This window comes from Bubalus bubalis, chromosome 11 (genome assembly GCF_019923935.1).
Source record: "Bubalus bubalis isolate 160015118507 breed Murrah chromosome 11, NDDB_SH_1, whole genome shotgun sequence".
Lineage (NCBI taxonomy): Eukaryota > Metazoa > Chordata > Mammalia > Artiodactyla > Bovidae > Bubalus > Bubalus bubalis.
In genome coordinates, this window is record NC_059167.1 from 18455028 (window position 1) to 18469987 (window position 14960).

At 37.6% G+C, this 14960-nt stretch overlaps 1 protein-coding gene across 10 annotated transcripts in view; it reads left to right on the forward strand.

Moving 5' to 3' along the window:
• NUMB (NUMB endocytic adaptor protein) overlaps window positions 1-14960 on the forward strand; it is a 162419-nt gene that overhangs the window by 68990 nt on the left and 78469 nt on the right. For 8 of the 10 annotated variants that reach the window (XM_025295244.2, XM_006055215.4, XM_045162034.1 and 5 more), the window contains exon 3: window positions 6180-6264. The exons of the other annotated variants lie outside the window; for them this stretch is intronic. The gene's annotated coding sequence lies outside the window, so the exon portion shown is untranslated. The remainder of the gene's footprint in view (window positions 1-6179; window positions 6265-14960) is intronic. 10 annotated transcript variants of the gene reach the window in all.

A 14960-nucleotide genomic window follows, 5' to 3' on the forward strand; every position in this document is an offset into this window, starting at 1 on the left:
CCTTCAGCTTCTCTTCTTTTCTCAGCTATTTGTAAGGCCTCAGCTGAGGAAATTCCTCTCTATTCCTAGTTTGTTGAGAGTTTTTATCAGGAATGAGTGTTGGATTTTGTGAAATGCCTTTTCGGTATCTCTTGATATGATCACGTGACTTTTCTTTTTAACCTCTTAATGTGATGGATTGCATTAAATAGTTTTCAAATGTTGAATCAGCCTTGACTAACCTGAGATTAGTCACTAGGTTGTTGTGTATAATTCTTATTATACATTGTTGGATTTCATTTGCTACTATTCCTAGTCACATTTTTATTAATAGTTTCATTAGACCCCTTCATGGCATACTGATCAATTGAAGCTTTGAAAAATAGCCATATATATTAGATGATACCATTGAGGTCAGATTTTTTTCCCTCCATAGACTGAACTGGTTAAATTTAACAGGATGGAATTTAGAACACATTATGAAAGATTTTTTGAGAGTTAGTTCAATATGCACAGTTAATGGCACAAACTCTTTTTTTTAATTCTGGCTCTGTCACTTAGATGCTGTGAAACCTTGAGCAGATTATTTCATCTCTCCATTTCTCAGTTTATTCATCTATAAAAGGAGGGTACTGATGGTACTTATCACACAACGTTTGTAATGTTGTTTTGAAATATAAAGTAATATACATTAATCATTTAAGACAATAGCTGGGACATAGTAAGGGCTGATTAACTGTTACCTGTGGTTATTATAAAGTTCTACACTTGAGGTTCAAACTCAGTTGTTTAGGATTTGAGTGGTATGATTTAGCACAACTGAGAAAGATTAGATATCTTAGTCTTTTGTTGACTGTAAACATAGGGGAGTGATAGTGTATTTGGATATGATAAAAATTAATGTACTTTAAAGTTCTAAGAGTGGTTAACAGCCCTGATTTTACCTCAGTTTCCCACTAAAATTGTTTAAAAGAAAAACAAAAGAAAAGGAAAAACATAAAAACCCTTTGCCAGAATCTAGGAGACATTACTTTGCCAACAAAGGTCCATCTAGTCAAGGCTATGATTTTTCCAGTGGTTATGTATGGATGTGAGAGTTGGACTGTGAAGAAAGTTGAGCGCTGAAGAATTGATGCTTTTGAACTGTGGTGTTAGAGAAAACTCTTGAGAGTCCCTTGGACTGCAAGGGGATCAAACCAGTCCATTCTAAAGGAAATCAGTCCTGGGTGTTTATTGGAAGGACTGATGCTGAAGCTGAAACTCCAATACTTTGGCCACTTCATGCGAAGAGCTGACCCATTGGAAAAGACCCTGATGCTGGGAGGGATTGGGGGCAGGAGGAGAAGGGGATGACAGAGGATGAGATGGCTGGATGGCATCACCAACTTGATGGAAATGAGTTTGAGTAAACTCCAGGAGTTGGTGATGGACAGGGAGGCCTGGTGTGCTGCAATTCATGGGGTTACAAAGAGTCGGACACGACTGAGCGACTAAACTGAACTGAACTGAGGAGAAATATGTAGTTACTTACAAAGTAGAGGATCTGGATTGAGAAAAACCAATCTAAATATTGGCTAAGATTCAATGAAAGAAGGAAGGAAAATGTTTCATGACTTTTTTCTCATGTTCTGACCTGAAAACATAGTTTAACACCAACTGAAAAATTGATCTGCACTTCTCTCTTCATGATTTTCAAGCTTAAAAAATTATTCGTATGAAAGTAACCTTTCCTTTCTCAGTGAGACCTAAACTCAACATGGTATCTAATATTGCAAACTATTTTGTTGAATTTTTTCTATAACTTTTATTTTTTAAGTGACTATACAGTTTCCTTAGGTTTATAGTTTATCTCTCCCACAACTAGAATTCTAAGTCTCATGAAGTCTTTTTTCACTGAAGCACCTAGAACAGTGTGTGGGACAACATAGTTACTCAGTCAGTGTTTGCTGAATTAGTTAGATGAACAAAATCTTAGACTGATGCTCAGTATATTACTGCTGCTGCTGCTAAGTTGCGTCAGTTGTGTCCGACTCTGTGCGACCCCATAGACGGAAGCCCACCAGGCTCCCCCGTCCCTGGGATTCTCCAGGCAAGAGCACTGGAGTGGATTGCCATTTCCTTCTCCAGTGCATGAAAGTGAAAAGTGAAAGTGAAGTCACTCAGTCGTGTCTGACTGTTAGCGACCCCATGGACTGCAGCCTACCAGGCCCCTCCGTCCATGAATTTTCCAGGCAAGAGTACTGGAGTGGGGTGCCATTGCCTTCTCCAGTATATTACTAGTAAAAGCAATAGGAGCTTTAATTCAAGTCAGGGCAGGGGCCTGGATTTCTGCCTCCAGGACCTGCCCTTTTCCACCCTGTGGCATCTAAGTAGCATGGTTTGAAAACTGTTTTGCAAGCAATGATCTATGAAGTTGCTGGAGTTGCCCATTTCATTTTATCCTTCTTTCTGTATCTTGAAATAGTAATTCCCAGAAAACATCTGGCCTCAGTGGAATGGTAGTAGATACATGGGATTGGCTACAGAATGGCTCATTTCCTATGGGAAATATACTTTCTAAACTGTAAAGCTCTATTGCAACCACTGGTTGAGAGAACTCCTGGTAACATTGCTATTGCTGCTGCTGCTAAGTCACTTCATTCGTGTCCGATTCTGTGCAACCCCATAGAAGGCAGCCCACCAGGCTCCCCCGTCCCTTGGATTCTCCAGGCAAGAACACTGGAGTGGGTTGCCATTTCCTTCTCCAATGCATCAAAGTGAAAAGGGAAAGCAAAGTTGCTTAGTCGTGTCTGACTCTTTGCGACCCCATGGACTGCAGCCCACCAGGCTCCTCCGTCCATGGGAGTTTCCAGGCAAGAGTACTTGAGTGGGGTGCCATCACCTTCTCCGGTAACACTGCATATGACATCAATTCAGAATATCAGAGGACATTATCATGCTAACCTTTTAGATACTAAACAAAAGAAAACAAAAAATCAGCAAAGAAAATCAATAAAGTTGGGATAAAACCCTAAAATGTAAATAGAAACAAATCTAAAGTGTTTCAAATTATAGCATAAACACACTGAAAGGGGAAAAATAAATATAAACACACTGAAGGGGGAAAAATAAGTAACCCAAGTAACTTTTGAGCATCCTGTACTTTGAAATTCAAAAAGAGCTATAAACAAAAAACCCTAATTTGTAGGCTATTTTTTGTGATGGTATGAATTGGCAACTTTGAAACTATTTTCTATCTATATTAGGATTCAACAAATGAATAAGTATATTGAGGATAATGGGAGCCAGGTTTTTCAATTGTTGGAGAAGGTAGTTTTGTGTGTGTGTGTGTGTGTATATATATATATACAGAAAGAAAATACTCCAGTAAATCTTGTGATGTCGGATTTGAATTGGAAATTATGAACTCATGATTTTTAACATTTATTTATATAAAGATAGAAATATACATGTATGCATGTATACACTTATGTATCTTTCTCTTAGGGATGTGTATAATTGTATGTATAGGTATATGTGTATGCATGTACATATGTGTGTATGCAGATGTGTATATGCATACACATATGTGTGTGTGTATATTCCAGCTTTGTTTGCTAAGAGGCCTTGAAGCAATTGCAGTGAACGTACCTAACTCCCATATGCTGATTTCTAAATCATTCTCCACTTAAAGGAAACCAGAGCTCTTTGGAGAAATGGCTGATCCCAGGAAGAACTGGGTCAGGGAAAGTACAAGAGGAGTCTGGAACATACTGTTGTTTCAGAAAGAAAGGAGGTAGTCAAAGAATGATGGGGATGTGTCAAAAGGAACAAGAACCAGTGTGGAGAAGCATCCACAGGCCAAATGAATGATGATAGTTACAGATTATAAACTATTGAAAAAATAAGAACCATACACATATAAGTAAATGAATGAATAAATGACTTAAGTTGGGGAGAAGGGAAAGTTCTTCATTAAAATGGCTAATAAGTATAGAACTGTTGGAATTAGAAAATGGTGTTTGGGAACAATTAAAATAGTACTTTCACTCAAGAATCCCCTGCAGGTACCAAAACTATGGAGTAAAGTTTGATGAGGAATATGATATTTACATAGTCTCCAGACAATTCCTAACAATGTATTTACTTATTACAAAGAGAAAAGCAGTAACTTCATGGTGCACAATCTTGGCAGATACTCATTAACCAAGTGATCAAAGTTAGCATCACTGGTAATAGAACCTGTAACCTCTTGCGGCTTCTGATGTGATGCAGTGAGAAGCACCCAACATTACTTGTGACATTCCTACAAAAAATGCATAGCCTGAATTTAAACATGAGAGACCATCAGAGAAACCTAAATTGAAGAACATTATACAAAATATTAAATGGTCTGTGTTCTTTAAAAATATCAGTCTTATAAGACACAGACTGAGAAACTGTTCCAGTTGGTAGGATTCTAAAAGAGGCATTACCACTAAATGCAGTGCATGATTCTGAATTGAATTCTGGACTGGGGAAATAGGTAGCTTTAAAAGACATTTTTTTAAACAGTTAATGATATTTGAATATGGGCTGTAATTATACAGTAGAAATTTTAACATTGACACAATACTGATTTGGTTAGGTATACTGTAGTTATCTAAGTGAATGTCTGTGTTCCTGGGAAACTATATGAAAAAAAAGTATTGAGGGCTAAAATGCTAAGTGTCTGCAACTCACTCTCATGTGGTTCAGAAAAAAAATGTGTGAGGAGGAAAGAGACTGACAAAGCAAATGGGGTAAAATGTAAATAGTGATATTTGCAAAGTTTCTTTAAGTTACATAAAAAATTTACCTAAAAATTCCTGAATTAAAATACTTGAGTTGTGATTGAACTGACTTGATCTTATTAATGATTTGTAGAATTCCTGAAAAGGACAAAAAGTTATTCTCATCATTTAGAGAAAGTAGCAAAGCAAATGCTGATCAAGTAGAAAAACTCCAAATTATTAGGATATAGAACAGAAGGATTTTTTTGTTTGGATTTTTGTCATGGCTTAGTAACCTTGGGCATCTCACGTCCTATGTTCATTTCCTTAAACTTTTATGAAATAGGTCATTTAAGGACTTCTTAAACATTTCCTATTTAGCTAATTTTTTTAAAGTGCTTTGTAAAAATTAAATGACCTTTGTTCCAGACAGATCATTTTATAATTTTATTAAGAAAAATTGAAGGCCATTTTGGCCATTATTTGTTAAAAGGGGGTGTTTGGGGGATAGAAGTTCTTTCTTTATTGAATCTTTGAGCTACAATGAATGCAGTCATTTTAATAATTATCTTTATGTAATATACCATTTTAATAATATAATTTACATTTTAAACTAATAACATTCATAAAAATGCACCTTGGTGATAGTATTGATGAACTGTTTTAACAAAATATCCTATAGGATTTTTGTATAATTTCTATTTTTCCTATTTTAAATTGACTTTTGTATTGTATTATTAAAATCACCCCTTCAAAGAAACACCTAACCTTATAACAGATAGATGTATTATTCGCAAATGCAAGTGTTGATAGAAATCTCATTATTCATTGTAAAATTATTTTATTGCGATTCTAAAGACAGCAGTAATGACAGTTTCAGTTGTTTTGACTAGTGTAAAATTCCAGGTGTAAACGGACACAGTTATTCTTCAGTGGTAATGATAGTTCTGACCTATTTCGATCATGTGTCTGCTTCTGTTTTTCTCTTACAAAAATTCCTTTCTACTATTGGTGGGAATCTCTCCTTCTTGACACCCCTCTTCCTATTTTGGGCCCCTTGAATACTACTGGTCTTAGAAAGTGTATGCCTGGAATGGGATTCATGGGAGTTGTTGTCAACAGACAACAATGTCTTTTCTGTTTGGCTCTTTCTCTGTGTATATATGATATTTTATATTTCAGAGATTCAGTAATTTACCTGTAGGCATTTGACTGGTATTCAGAGGAATGATTTATTATTAGAGGAGTTATGGTTCTGTTTGTGTGTGGATCTTACAGTTGCTGTGGTGACTTGAAGTGGTCATCTTCATTATAACATAATAAAGCTCTGATTCCTGGGGGAGGTTGTGAGCCTCCTCTTTTTATTTCGTGTATCTGTGTTTTGTTTTGATTTATCATATCCATGTAATGTATCAATAATTATGTTACTAACAACAATTTTGTGAGATGTTTATTATTCTCATTTTACAGATGAGGAAACTGAGGCTTGGTGAAGTTACGAAAGTTGTCCAAAGTCACACAGCTTGTAAAGGGCACATTCAAGATTCAGAGCCAGGTCTGTCCAATTTCAAAACTCTTAATCATGGCCATGAAACTTTGCAAGAGCTGTGAAGTATCAACCTGTGATAAGTTGTATTGATATTAATATTGCTTAACTGTCGTTTAACTCTTATTGATAATTTTTGATGGTTTTTTCATCTATAATAATTTTGTGTGTGTTTTAACTATTGTGAAAAGAAATATGAAATAATAATGTGGGTCTGGGCTCTGGAGACAGCTACCTGGGTATGAATCACTAAGCTGCTACACTTACTTGTGTGACGCTGAGAAAGTTACTTAACTTTTCTGCACCTCAGTTTTCCTATCTGTAAAATGGTGATAGTAATATAATCTGCCTGATATGGGTTGTTGTGAAGATTAAATGATTTAAAGTATGCAAAGCACTTGGGCTTCCCTTGTGACTCATCTGGTAGAGAATCTGCCTGGCCTGTGGGAGACCTGGGTTCGTTCGATCTCTGGGTTGGAAAGATCCCCTGGAGAAGGGAAAGGCTACCTACTTCAGTATTCTGGCCTGGAGAATTCCGTGGACTCTATAGTCCATGGGGTCGCAAAGAGTCGGACACTACTGAGGGACTTTCACTTTCACTTTTCATACAAGGCACTTGTAATGGTGCCGGCACACAGTAAGCATTCAATAAATGTAAACTATTAGTATTATCATCTCCTAGCAGCCAGTAAGGGAAAAGGCAATGGCACCCCACTCCAGTACTCTTGCCTGGAAGATCCCATGGACGGCGGAGCCTGGAAGGCTGCAGTCCATGGGGTCGCTAAGAGTTGGACACGACTGAGCGACTTTCCTTTCATTTTTCACGTTCACACATTGGAGAAGGAAATGGCAACCCACTCTAGTGTTCTTACCTGGAGACTCCCAGGGACGGGGGAGCCTGGTGGGCTTCCGTCTATGGGGTCACACAGAGTCAGAGATGACTGAAGCGATTTAGCAGCAGCAGCAACCAGTAAAACAGATGATCATTATTTCTAATTCTCTGTTAGGAAATTTGGATAAAGCAAAGTTTAAGCAGCACACGATACCTACATAAACCAAAATTAAATTGAATAAGTTAGACCTAAAGAAAATCATTCATTTGATCAAATTCAGATCCATTGTAAAGCTGACTTGGAAACTGCTTCTGGATCTTACATGTATAAGGACTACATACAGGTCCATAGGAGCTCAATATGACCATTGTATCATGAATGTTTTGTCTGTTTTCCTCTTGCAAGTGGAATTTGTATTCAAAATGTTTACAATTTTAGGTGACTTAAGGAGATTGTGTTTTGGCAGTGTTCACAGATAATTATCAAGAATGAAAACTTTACTTGTTGTGTAAAATGTTGGCAGTGTTTCATCACTTGCAGGAGTGGTTATTAGAACTTCCATTGTGGACACTGTGCACACTGATTGAGCTTTGAACCGGTGGGACCACAGCACATTCAACCAGAACTGAGCCATGTACTGATCACATGCTCTTCACTCTTATTCCTTGTAGCGGCCTCAGAATTAACAAGTGTAATATCAACTCTTGTTACAATTTAGTAAAGTAAAATACCTATAATTAGTGCCTAGAAGTTTATACCAATTGCAAAAATATCTATCAAAGGGAGTAATTTGAGTCAAGTTATGTAAAAGTTCAAAAGCTCTTATTAAAAATAGGACTTGCTTTGTATATGAGCCCAAGACGTCAGAGGCTTTAATCTATACGTGCATTTAATTTATTCTTTTTATTATATTGAGCCTTCCTCTCCTCAAACATAGTGTCTCTTTCTAGCTATTTAGATATTTTTTATTTATTTGTAGCTGTGCTGGTTCTTCATTGCTGCTCACGCTTTCTCTAGTTGCGGTGAACGGGAGCTACTCTAGTTGCGGTGCACAGACTTCCTACTGTGATGGCTTCTCTTGTCGCAGAGCATGAGCTCTAAGGTGCGAGGGCTTCAGCAGTTGTGGCATGTGGGCTCAGTATTTGCAGTCCCCAGGCTCTAGAGCACAGGCTCTATAGTTGTGGGGCACGGGCTTAGCTGCTCCAGGGCAGGTGGATCATCTTGGAACAGGGCTAGAACCTGTGTCTCCTGCATTGGCAGGTGGGTTCTTTACCATTGAGCCATTAGGAAAGCCCCTTAGATATTTAAAAATATCTTTCAATAGTTTCTTTTTCTCATAAGTCTCTCAAATCTCTTAAATTTAATTATTATTGTTGTTAAAATTTTAAATAGTTTTTCCTCTTTTTTTTTTACATTTTCAATTTACTGATAGAAACTTTTTTGGTATATAGATCTCCATTCAGCCACCTTAGCTGAAGTATGATGATTGCAATTGTGTCTTTCCAGTGCTTACAAAGTTTCTTTCTCTTGCCTTGCTATGCTAGTTAGGACTTTGAGTACAGTGTTCAATACAAGTGTTAAAGAGTGGGCATTCTTACATTGCACTTAGCTTTTAAAAAGAAGTGGTCCATTAATAATAATGCAACGAAGATCCTGCATACGCAAGGATGACTGAGTCAGCCAAATAAGTAAATAAACATCTCTAAAAAATAAAAGTACTTGCATTTTAAAAAAAGAAAAAGAAAAGGGATAAGTGAAGATATACAAGGCAAATGGAAATGAAACAATCACAAAAGAAAGTGTTGCTGTGTGACCACTCCTTTCAGTGACTGTTTTTTCTCCCTTTCCTGATAGCAAACTTTAGTAAAGAACTGATATTCCATATCATTGAGGTGTTTTGAGGAAGACTCAAAAAGATTGATTTTGTGTTAATCATAGAATAGTCATTTTCTTTTTTTTTTTTTTTCCTTCTCTTCCTCCTTTTTCTTTTCCTTCTTTTCTTCTCTCTTCTTCTCTTTTTCTTCATTCTTGAATTGGGATGTATCTGTCATATTGGGGTGCGTGTTACTTTTGATATTTCACAGTTCAGTCCAGTCGCTCAGTTATGTCCGACTCTTTGCGACCTCATGAATTGCAGCACGCCAGGCCTCCCTGTTCATCACCATCTCCCGGAGTTCACTCAGACTCACATCCATTGAGTCAGTGATGCCATCCAGCCATCTCATCCTCTGTCGTCCCCTTCTCCTCCTGCCCCCATACCTCCCAGCTAATGAACAATTATTAACAATTTTGGCAGCATTTCTGTTTGGAACATAAAATAATGATATATCTTGCCATCAGTTGATGGCATCTTAGCTTTGATGAAATATACATTTTTACATACATACCATGACTGTCCTTCCCCATCCTCTACTTGAAATGCTTTGAAATGTTTTGTTTTTTGTCTCTCCCATCCTGTGCGTATATTATTCAAGATCTTAATGGAAGAAATAATCCTTATTTTGTCATCCTGGCTCCTCTTCCTGCAGCACTTAGCACAATACTTTGTTGGGCACAGGGTTGTATGTAACAATTACGGGAAGTATGTAGATATACTGAATCATAGCACAGACTGTGACACATGTATATTAGTGACCGGTTTTTTAGCTTCTTGGTGAGAAGAGATTAATACCTACATTAGTTAAGATTATTTTAAATATAAAGAACAGAGCCCAGTGCTTCCTACATTAAGCAAGTTAGAGAGTTTATTGGATGGATGTTTAGTCATCTGATGACGTTCAAGAAAGTTTAACCGATGAAACAAACAAAAAAAGTGATTAAAGGAAATTCCCTGGTGGTCCAGTGGTTAGGACTCCACACTTCCACTGTAGGGGGCATGGGTTCGATCCTTGTTGAGGAACTAACATCCTTACAAGCCACACAGGGCACAGCAAGAAAAAGAAAGAAAGAAAGACAGTTTAAAAATAGAAAGCACTGTAAAGGAAAATGAAGAGAGTAGTAACAGTAAAGAATTACAGGGACTTCCCTGGTGGCCCAGTGGCTAAGACTCCAAGCTCCCAATGCAGGGGCTGATCCCCGGTTGAGGAAATAGATTCCACATGCCACGACTAAAGAGTTCATGTGCCACAACTAGAAGATCCTGTATACCACAACTAAAGATCCCCCGTGCTTCATCTAAGACCTGACACAGCCAAATAAATAAAAATTAAAAAATAATAAACTATACTTCATGAATGAGGTAACATTTAGGTTGAGACTTGAAGTGTGAATGGAAGACAGGCATTCTTGAAGTTTTTGAGAGACAAGTATTTTAGACAGAGGGAAACAGCAGGCCCAGAGAGGGAAAGAGCTTGCAGTTAACTGAAAGAGAATACTAGTTAGTTGAGGAGAGTGTCACTCTGAGGTAGGAGAGGCAGGCAAGGGCTGTACCATAACATGGTAGTATCTGCTCTGCATTTGTGAAGTGCTGGCCACCGTTCCAGGCACTTCTCAAGCAGTGTTAGTTGTTATGCCGTATCGACTGTCTGAATGCTAAGAGTTTGGATTTAACTTGAAGATGCATCGGGAAGCCATGGAACTATTATTCAGTGCCCTGATCCATTTTTAAAGATTACACTGAACGCTTTGTTCACAGTTGATCAAAGGGGGACAGCAGAGGAAATTGAAATAAATACTAGTCGATGGTTTATACTAGTTCATGTAGGAGATGCAGTAATCTTGGACCATGGTCCTTTATGGTAGAGGTGGAGAGCAGTGGACAGGTTTAAGATACATTTACAAGTCTTGTTGATGGCTTGGATAAAGGGAGAGGGTTGTGAGGGCAAGGAAGGAGTCAGATTGGAGAAGGTTAAAGAGTTGAAGAGATGATGTGTGTAGATAATTTGTAGTTATTTAGAACTACAGAAAAGGAGAGCAGAACTGTTTTTAACCTTCTTATTTCCATCATTTTTCCAATGCCATTTCTGTCTCTCTTTTTTAAATTCTTGGAACCAAATATATTTTTATTCTAGTCTGCCTCTCCAGATTGCAGCACCTTTTTCTCATCCCACACTTGACAGATGCTTAGAGGAGGAAAGTCAGTTAAAAAGTAGGCTAGCATTCTCAGCAGTTCTGCCCTTTTTCATCAAGATGTTCCTTGCTAAATCAGTCCTTGCTATATCAGAGCAAAACCATTTTATTCTATAAGTAAAGGTTTAATTCTTGAAGGAACAGCATCTTAGGAAGTCAGTCTCTGTATATGTGTGTTGCGGGATTAGGGGTGATGGTCGTACATATTTTTTATCTGTTAAGTCTCAACATACCTTAAAAGATAAAGTTAAGAATAGCTGAATCACCAATTCAGTTCACCAATTGTTTTCTCAATTGAAAGGCAAGTGATAAACTAAAAGATAAAATTGGTTGTGTAACTGAAAAAAACTCTCAGAAGAGATAGCCTTTTTTTTTTTTTTTAATGTTTCTTAAATATATAGAGGTTCAGCTTTTGAAACCACCTTTGACTGCAATTTTAAGTAGACAGTCTTTCCTTATTTTTTGAAGCTCTAGTTTTCCATTATTTTTAAGGAGTGAATAAAGAAGCCATGTATCAAAACAAAAGAATTTTGTGGATAAGATGAAAATTAGTAAGGCAGAAATCTGAAATTAAAGTCAGGTAATAGGTGGGAGGGAGGTTCAGGATGGGGAACACGTGTACACCTGTGGTAGATTCTTGTAGATGTATGGCAAAACCAATAAAATATTGTAAAGTAATTAGCCTCCAATTAAAATAAATAAACTTAAATTTTAAGTCAGGTAATAGATAAGGATCATAGAATGCTGTTTAAATAAGTGTTTCTTAAGTTTTTAGGATTAATAGTTACAGAATCCTTTGAGATTTCAAAGAAAGTTGAAGAATCTGGCCTCAGAAAATGCACAGAAGCATGAGCATTCAGATTTGAACATAATCTTAGGGCATTTCTAAATCTGAAGAGCCTATGGGGGTACAGGCTGCCCTGGTCAAGAACATGTGGTCTGAATCAGGGCTGGGAAGTAGTGGCTAGAGAGCATCAACACTCAAACTGTGACAGTAATCTCTTTTCAAATACTAGCCTTTCAGGCAGCCCAAACTCAATTTGTTGTTGTTGTTTAAACTTTTGGTCTGACAGCTGATAAATTAATTTTTAGTTTTAGCTGTTGAAAATTAATCTATTCTTAAATTTTTTACTTTGAAAATGCTGTAGAAAAGCAGTTACTGTATATGTGTAATCTAGAAAAATGATATAGATGAACTTATCTGCAAAGCAGAAATAGAGACACAGACATAGAGAACAAACATGATACCATATGTGGTGGCGGGGGTGGTGGGATGAATTGGAAGATTGGGATTGGCATATATACACTACCGTGTGTAAAATATAAAACTAATGAGAATCGACTGTACTGCACAGGGAACTCTACCCAATGTCCTGTGGTGACCTAAATGGGAAGGAAATCCAAAAAAGAGGGGATATATCTATATCTATATATACTTATATACAGCTGATCCACTTTGCTGTACAGCAGAAACTAACAAAACATTGTAAAGCAACTATACTTCAATAAAAATTAATTTTATAAAATGTCATAGATGGCAGTGTTTTCTGAAATAAGGCAATACAGTATTCAGGATATGCTAAGAAATGAAACTTACTAATAAAGTCAAGGTGAAATACAAACAAATTTCAAATTTACTGACACCTAAGATTATACAGAAGCTGAATAAATATTTCCTTTTAGAACTAGATTTAAAAAGCAAACAAACCAACTCTTTGTTCTCTCTCCTTTTCCATGAATCTGTTTGTACCATGTTTCTCACAAAACTGACCATGAACTTTTAAAGTGAACTTTATTAGTCCTATAGGTTAAGTATTGGACCTATTTCCTTCACTGTTGGTGATGAAGCTGTACTTTGTTACTTTTCCTTTGGCTCGGCCTAAGTGGAACACTAAGCTAGTGATACAACTTAATAAGTTATAAATTATTTCCTGCTAGGCACATTATGCCAGTTAGACCAATGTTTAATGAAATCCAAAATTCTTAAGATTCATTGATTGAGTAGGGGATTGACTAGATGACCTACCTCTAAGTCTTTAGGCCATGCTAAGAGTCTAGGATTCCTTACATTTTTTCACTTGATCAAATAAAAGGGTTTTTTCCATCACTCTAAATCTTGAAAGCAAGTTCCACATCATAAGAAAAAGTAGAAATCAAGGAAAGAAAATGCAAAACCAAAATACTTTGTCTGGGGTATAGTGTTGTAGTTGTTCAGTTGCTAAGTCATGTCTGACTCTCTTGTGACCCCATGGACTGTAGCCTGCCAGGCCCCCCTGTGCATGGCATTTCCCAGGCAAGAATAGTGGAGTGGGGTTACCATTTCCTTCTCCAGGGGATGGTCCCAACTCAAGAATTGAACCTGTATCTCCTGCATTGGCAGGCAAATTCTTTTCTACTGTTCAGTTCAGTCACTCAGTCATGTCCGACTCTTTGCAACCCCATGGACTGCAGCATGCCAGGCTTCCCTGTCCATCACCAACTCCCGGAGCTTACTCATACTCATGTCCATTGAGTTGGTGGTGCCATCCAACCATCTCATCCTCTGTCATCCCCTTCTCCTCCTGCCTTCAGTCTTTCCCAGCATCAGAGTCTTTTCCATTGAGTCGGTTCTTACCATCAGGTGGCCAAAATATTCAAGTTTCAGCTTCAGTCCTTCCAATGAATATTCAGGACTGATTTCCTTTAGGAGTGACTGGTCGGATCTCCTTGCAGTCCAAGAGACTCTCAAGAGTCTTCTTTAACACCACAGTTCAAAAGCATCAATTCTTCGGCACTCAGCTTTCTTATAGTCCAACTCTCACATCCATACATGACTACTAGAAAAACCATAGCTTAGACTGGACAGACTTTAGTTGGCAAAATAATGTCTCTGCTTTTTAATATGCTGTCTAGGTTGGTCATAGCTTTTCTTCCAACGAGCAAGCATCTTTTAATTTCATGGCTGCAGTCACCATCTGCAGTGATTTTGGAACCCCCAAAAATAAAGTCTCTCACTGTTTCCATCTGTTTGCCATGAAGTGATGGGACATGATGCTATGATCTTAGTTTTCTGAATGTTGAATTTTAAGCCAACTTTACCACTGAGCCATATAATGTTATACTTTAAATGATCACTTGATTTATGGCATTTTTAGCTTAGAATTTTAGTGATGGAACAAATTATTATTATTAAGATTATTGTTAGCAGGTGTACAGTCAGAACATTTTTTTCTTGTCCCTGATAGCTCAGTTGGTAAAGAATCTGCCTGCAGTGCAGGAGACTCTGGTTCAATTCCTGGTTCGGGAAGATCTGCTGGAAAAGGGATAAGCTACCCACTCCAGTATTCTTGGGCTTCCCTTGTAGCTTAGCTGTTAAAGAATCCACCTGCAATGTGGGAGACCTGGGTTCAATCTCTGGGTTGGAAAGATCCCCTGCAGTAGGGAACAGCTACCCACTCCAGTATTCTGGTCTGGAGAATCCCAGGGACTGTATAGGCCATGGGGTTGCAAAGAGTCAGACACGACTAAGTGACTTTCACTTTCCTTATAGAATTCCAGAATAGGTGTGTGATGAAAAATACAGTGGAATTGTATATATTTGCATTCAACATGTTTGTTCAGAGGACAGTAAAATGAAAGAGTTAGAAACAATATAATTAAACATAGGTTTAGATTCTCTTTGCTTGTTCTATCAATGAGTTTCTGCGGTACAGTGTTTTTGTGCCTCCTATACAGTGTGTGAAGAAGGAAATGGCACCCCACTCCAGTATTCTTGCCAAGAGAATCCCATGGAAGAGGAGCCTGCTGGGCTGCTGTCCATAGGAT